Raw genomic sequence first — 6,967 nt, 5'->3', positions numbered from 1 at the left:
ATTCTCACCACTCTGAGTGACTAATTTGAGACACTGTGGTGAGTGTAACGTGGTTGGGAGAAAAAATTACCTTAGACCTTTGGCTTCCAAGACTATCTAACTGCGAGATTCCTCATCTCATGACTGAGGCAGCTATAAACTCATTGATAAGAAATTAATTAATCAACAACTGCATTACTGCTTTATGATATAATTACAGGATGTTAGGTGGACTTTGGTCTTTTTTAGTGCCTAGTGATTTGTACGCTCCTACAGTATTATACTGATTATGCTTTTCTCTGCAATGGTACATCATTTTACAGCAAATCTGAGAACCGAACAAAAAAAACAATGTTAACGTTTCAGATCCGGTGACCCTTCCTCTGTTCTTCACAGGTACTGCGAGACCTGCTGACCTTTTCCAGCAACTTCTGTTTTTGTTCCTGGTTTACGGCATCTGCAGTTCTTTTGGTTTTTATGGAGAGCAATGGGGTTGTAACGATAAGGTAGGAGGGCTGCATCTCCTTCATACTTGGCTGAAGTATCCCTTGGAGGAAATTGCTTGACCAGAGCTGAAGCAAATCTCTTCTGTGGGCAGGACCAGAAAGTGGGGAAGAACTCAGCTGAGTGTAGCTGGGTAAAGGATGCTGCAGATCATTTGCAGAGCTATGGGGTGGACCTGTGAAGACAGGTCAGGGGGAACAAGCTTGGCATACTGCGCAGTTAGAGTAGCTGCAGCAGCGCCAGCTCTCACCAGGGGGAGCTCTGGTATTTAATTCACAAATATCTCTTGGTAGCAGTTGAGTCGTGTAATCACGGGCTAATTGTTAGAACCAAGGAAAAGAAAGTTGAGGCATACAGGGATGTTGGGGCAGAGGATACCTCTAGTAATGATTATAACTTTGCATGCCTCGCCCTGTTCTATCACCCTATGATCTTTGTATGGTGTGATCTGTCTGTACTGCATGCAAAACAAAACTTTTCACTGTACCTAGGCGCATGTGACAATAATTAAATGAAATAAAAATCGAAAAAAAAGTTGCCACAGGATAAAAAGTCTGTACTTTTTACAACTAACAATTACTATATGAAAAGATTGACTGAGCACTGCCTTTGGCATCTGTAGGCTGACTCCAACAAAAAAAAAACAATGCTAATGTTGAACCTGCCTCAGGAGGCGAGGATAGTTGCTGAGGTTGCGAGATGCCTGTTGAAGCAGGACCTTATGGGCTTCCGCTCATTTCTGTAGAGTCTCTCCTCCCTTGGCTTCCGCGCGCTGAAATTAAAGGTTCCTCGAAGGGGCAAAGTCAGTTGTGAAGGAAAATACATAATAAATCGAGTGAAGGGACATTCGCCATCTGTGCTAGTAAGCATTAGCTGATGTCCAAATTGGGGACTGAAGACGGAAGAACTATTGACAATTTCTCTCTCTCTCTCTCTCTCTGTTTGATTTCGTTTCCAATGCTCGGTTTAAAAGTGATTCCGCGACAGATATGGACACAATCGTGAAGATGATATGTGGCCACGGGAGGAATATTGAACAACCATGAAGCTACAGAGGAAGAGCTGATCGTGGGCAGGAAGAGTTTGCAGGAGTGTTTCCAGCGGACCCAGGGGAGGAAGTGTACTCTGAAAGAGACCCATTAACAGAGGAGTCAGCCCTCCTGTTGAGATTCCCATCCCCCAGGGACTGGCTGGTGGAAGGAACAGCGCTGGGAGAGAGAGTGAACTCTGCAGTCTGCAGTAAGTGGAAGGGAACATTACAAGTTGCTAGTGGTGGTGTTGGGGGAGGAGGGAGGTGGAATCTCAGGAGCATTGCTGTGATCGTGGGTGATTCTCTCAGCGTTTGTAACATGTGCAGTCTCCCCCATTTCAGCCGGGGACCAGGGTAAACGCGAGGCTTATGCTGCCGCTGGCTTTCCGCATCGTTTCAGCGTCCAGTGATCAAAGCAAACCTCACACACATGTCAACTGGATAGGAGACCTTTGGTCAGAATGTACAGCACTGCCACTCCTGGGTTTCCAATCCCAAATTGGACTGCACTTGCTGAGTTGCACTGTTGTTCCCGACTTGTACTGACATTCCTGATTCCCTCTGCCATTCCTGAATTACTTTTCCATTCCTGATTCATTCTTCTATTCCGGATTCATACCATCATTCCTGATTTATTCTCCCATTCCTGTGATATATTGCCAATCTTGGGTTACACTGTCAATTCCAAGTTTTGTTTCCATTTCCACATCATGCCATAATTCCTGGATTGTACTGTCAATCCTGAGTTCTATTGTGAGTTCCGAGTTTGACTGTGATTCTTGAGTTATACTATCTCTCCTGGACAGCTGCCTTTCAAAGCTATATTGTCATTCCCTGGTTCTATTGCCATTCTCGATTTTCACTGTGATTCCCAAGTTCAACTGCCATTCTTGAATTTCACTGCCAATCCCACGTTTTACTGCCATTCCCAAATTATACTGTCATTCCCAAGTGATAATATCAGACGTCAGTTACACTTCCCACGTGATCCCAGCGGTTTTCATTTGAGAGTATGATTGTGTGATGTAGGAATCAAACATTTCCACTAATTCTGTTGACTGCCAGCAGCTGGGTGATGTTACAATTGCCCCTAATGGGTCTCTGACATGTAGGGGCAGCCTCAGTGAGTTCTGCTGAATGGTGCAAGCATGGTGTTTATGAGCACTATGCATTCTCTCAGCCAGATGAGAGACATCCCTGAATGTTCATGGAAAAAGTGCAGAGGCACTCTCCACTGTGTAAGGGGATCAGGAGTTATGGGGAGAAGGGAGGGGAATAGAGTTGAGAAAGATATCAGCCATGACCGAATGGAGGGTCAGATTGGGATGGGCCAAATGGCCTAATTAGACTCCCATATCTTCTAACTTTAAAATGTCCTGGCCTGTATTCGTCACTCAAGCATCATCACAGTCAAAGATGATCATTACCACATTGGTTCAGGTGGGAGAATGCTGTGCATAGATTTTACTGAACAAGAGCATTTGATAAGACTAAAGTATTCTACAGCCACGAGGCGTGAGAGCAGTCATTTTTTTCTGTTTTACAAATTATCTCATGGTACAAAGCAATTATGCTATCAAACAGATTTAAAACATGGAGCAAAAATAGCATTTGAAACAAAAACAGAATTGCTGCAGAGAAGAGAGAATTAATGTTTCTCCAGCAATTTCTGTTTTTGTTGAAGTATGGAAGATTTCAGTATTGGCATTGATAAGGCCTGCAGTGGCAAAGTTCAATTGTAGTCACTATGATGACTGGACGGCTCGTTTGCTTATGCAGTGGCTTCCAAGAAATCCAAATCTACAATTTTCTCAGACCTTGAATTCCCACGTAGTGTACCTAACTGTGTAATCATTTTGGTAAAATGAAGCCTACACTCTTGTGAATGATCATTACAATATGCAGAGTATGGTCAGGGAGGTTTGCTTACTTAGATCCCGACAGACTTCAGGTTCCTTGGAATCATTGAATCCCGATAGTGTGGAGGTGTGCCACTCAACCTATTGAGTCCACACTGACCTTCTGAAGAACTTCCCACCCTACCCTGTAACCCTGCATCTCCCATGGCTAATACAGCTAGCCTGCACATCTTTGGGCTGTGGAAGGAAACTGAAGCACACAGAGGGATTGCCACAGCCTTGGGGAGAATGTGCTAACTCCACACTGACATTCCAGGTAGGAATCAGACTTGGGTGCTGTGAGGCAGCACTGCTTATCGCTGAATCATCACATTGCCCATGTTTGAAATAAAACTATAAGTCCATAGATATGGGAGCAGAATTAGGCCATTTATCCCATCAAGTTTGCTCCACTGTTTGATCATGGCTCACATGTTTCTCAACCCTATTAAGTCCGTAAGACCATAAGACATAGGAGCAGAACTAAGGCCATTCGGCCCATCGATACTGCTCCGCCATTCAATTATGGCTGATCAGTTCCTCAACCCCGTTCTCCTGCTTTCTCCCCACAACCCTTGACACCCTTGATAATCAAGGACTTATCTATCTCAGTCTTAAATGTGCCCTTCGGGAGCTGTGAGTTCCATGGGTTCACCGCTCTCTGGCTGAAGAAGTTTCTCCTTATCTCCATTCTAATCGGCCTTCCCTTTACTCTATGGCTGTGCCCTTGGGTCCGAGACTCTCCAACCAATGGACCCATCTTCCCAACATCCACTTTGTCCAGGCCATTCAGTATTTTGAATGTTTCAATTAGATACCCCCTCATCATTCTAAACTCCAACGTGTATAGTCCCAGATTCCTTGGGTCCAAGACTCTCCAACCAATGGACCCATCTTCCCAACATCCACTTTGTCCAGGCCATTCAGTATTTTGAATGTTTCAATTAGATACCCCCTCATCATTCTAAACTCCAATGTGTATAGTCCCAGAGTCCTCAAACTTTCCTCATATATTAAGCTTTCCATGCCTGGGGCCATTCTCGTGAACCTCTTCTGAACCCACTCCAGAGCCAGTCCATCTTTCCCGAGATATAGGCCCAAAACTGCACACTATACTCCAAATATGGCCTGATCAGAGCCTTAATAAATGTCAATAGTACATCCCTGTTTTTACATTCAATTCCTCTCAAAATAAATTCCGACATTGCATTTGCCTTCCTGACTACTGACTCAAACTGCAAGTTTACCTTGAGAGGATTCTAAACTAGAACTCCTAAATCTCTTTGTACTTCAGACTTCTGAATTTTCTCCGCATTTAGAAAATAGTCCATGCTTTTGTTCTTCTTACCAAAGTGCATGACCTCACACTTTCCCACGTTGTACTCCTTCTGCCACTTCTTTGCCCACTCTCCTAACCTGTTCAAGTACTTCTGCAGCCTCCCCATCTCCTCAATACAACCTGTCCCTCCACCTATCTTTGCATCATCTGCAAACTTAACCAGAATGCGTACAGTTCCTTGATCAAATCATTAATGTACAAAGTGAAAAGTTGTGGTCCCAGCACCAACACTTGCGGAACACTACTCGTCATCTGCTGCCATCCCGAGAAAGACCCCTTTATCCCTGCTCTCTGCTCTCTGCCAGACAGTCAATCTTCAATCCATACTAGCACCTTGCCTCTAACACCATGGGCCCTTGCCTTACTCAGCAGCCTCCTGTCTGGCACCTCATCAAAGGCTTTCTTGAAGTCCAGGTAGATAACATCCATTGGCTCTCCTTGGTTGACCCTGCTCATTACTTCCTCAAAAAATTCTGGCAGATTTGTCAGGCATGGCCTCCCCTTGATGAAACCATGCCAACTTTTCCCTATTTTACTAAACACTTCCGAATATTCAGAAATCTCATCCTTTCCAATGAACTTGAACATCTTGACCACGACCGTGGTTAGGCTAATAGCCTGTAATTTTCTGCCTTTTATCTTACTCCCTTTTTAAACAGAGGTGTCACGTTTGCGATATTTCAGTCATTTGGGATCTTCCCTGACTCTAGTGAACCCTGAAGAATCACCACTAAGGCTTCCACTAACTCTTCAGCTATCTCCTTTACAGCTCTGGGGTGTAGTCCATCTGGTCCAGATGATTTGTCCACCTTCAGGCCAACCAGTTTTACTAGCACCTTTACCTTGGCAATGGCCACCATACTTAGCTCTGCCCCTGACTCACTTGAATTTTTTGGCATATTACTCATGTCTTCCCCTATGAAGACTGACGGATAGCAATTATTCAATTCCTCAGCCATTTCCGTGTTCCCCACTACGATCTCTCCACCATTGTTTTCCAGTAATCCGATGTCCACTTTTTCCTTTCTTATGCCCTTTACATACCTAACGAAACTCTTACAGTCTTCATTTATATTACTGGCAAGCTTACATAGAACATAGAACAATACAGCGCAGAACAGCCCTTCGGCCCTCAATGTTGCGCTGACCTGTGAACTAATCTAAGCCCCTCCCCCTACACTATCCCATCATCATCCATATTTAATCTTCTCCCTCCTTATTTTTTTTTTGTTGGCCTCTGTTAGTCTTTGTAAACTTCACAATCCTCTGGCTTCCCACTGTCCTTCACCACATTATGTGCTTTCTCTTTTGCTTTTATGCTATCCCTGACTTCCTTTGTCAGTCATTATTGCCTTATCCTCCAAGTACCATACTTCTTTTTCCCTAGTGATGAAATTTTGCTGCGTCTCTTGAATTACTTGCAGAAACTCCTGTCATTGCCGTTCTACTGACTTTCCTGCAAGGCTCCTCTTCCAGCCAATTCTGCCCAATTCCTCCTTCATACCTCTGTAGTCACTTTAAAGAACAAAGAAACCTACAGCACAGGAACAGGCCCTTCGGCCCTCCAAGCCAGCACCGATCAAGATCCTCTGTCTAATCTGCCATCTATTTTCTAAGGGTCTGTGTCCATTTGCTCCCTGCCCATCCATGTACCTGTCCAAATAGATCTTAAAAGACGCTAATGTGTCTGCATCTACCACCTCCACTGGCAACGCGTTCCAGGTGCCCACAACTCTCCGTGTAAAGAACTTTCCATGCATATCTCCCTTAAACTTTCCTCCTCTCACTTTGAACTCATGGCCCTTAGTAACTGAGACCCCCACTCTGGGAAGAAGCTTTTTGCTATCCACCCTGTCTATACCCCTCATGATTTTGTAGACCTCAATCGGGTCCCCCCTCAATCTCCGTCTTTCTAATGAAAATAATCCTAATCTACTCAACCCCTCTTCATAGCTAGCACCCTCCATACCAGGCAACATCCTGGTGAACCTCCTCTGCACCCTCTCCAAAACATCCACATCCTTTTGGTAATGTGGTGACCAGAACTGCACACGGTACTCCAAATGTGGCCAAACCAAAGTCCTATACAACTGCAATATCACCTGCCAACTCGTGTACTCAATAACCCCGCCCAATGAAGGAAAGCATGCCAAATACCGCCTTGAAAACCCTATTGACCTGTGTTGTCACCTTCAGGGAACAATGGACCTGGACGCC

The 6,967-nt window shown here is 44.6% G+C and overlaps 1 protein-coding gene across 3 annotated transcripts in view; it reads left to right on the top strand.

Moving 5' to 3' along the window:
* Nucleotides 1-284: 284 nt before the first annotated feature.
* Nucleotides 285-6,967, top strand: part of LOC125457389 (P2Y purinoceptor 1-like) — a 95,948-nt gene continuing 89,265 nt past the window's right edge. For 2 of the 3 annotated variants that reach the window (XR_009446683.1, XR_007248615.2), the window contains exon 1: nt 1,126-1,722. The gene's annotated coding sequence lies outside the window, so the exon portion shown is untranslated. Of the gene's footprint in view, nt 376-1,125; nt 1,723-6,967 lie in introns of those variants that run through there. The other variant, XM_048541543.2, reaches the window with a different exon arrangement.

The sequence above is a fragment of the Stegostoma tigrinum genome, chromosome 14 (assembly GCF_030684315.1).
Source record: "Stegostoma tigrinum isolate sSteTig4 chromosome 14, sSteTig4.hap1, whole genome shotgun sequence".
In the NCBI taxonomy this organism is placed as follows: Eukaryota; Metazoa; Chordata; class Chondrichthyes; order Orectolobiformes; family Stegostomatidae; genus Stegostoma; species Stegostoma tigrinum.
The sequence above is the reverse complement of the archived record's forward strand: the minus strand, read 5'-3'. Positions and strand labels throughout refer to the sequence as shown.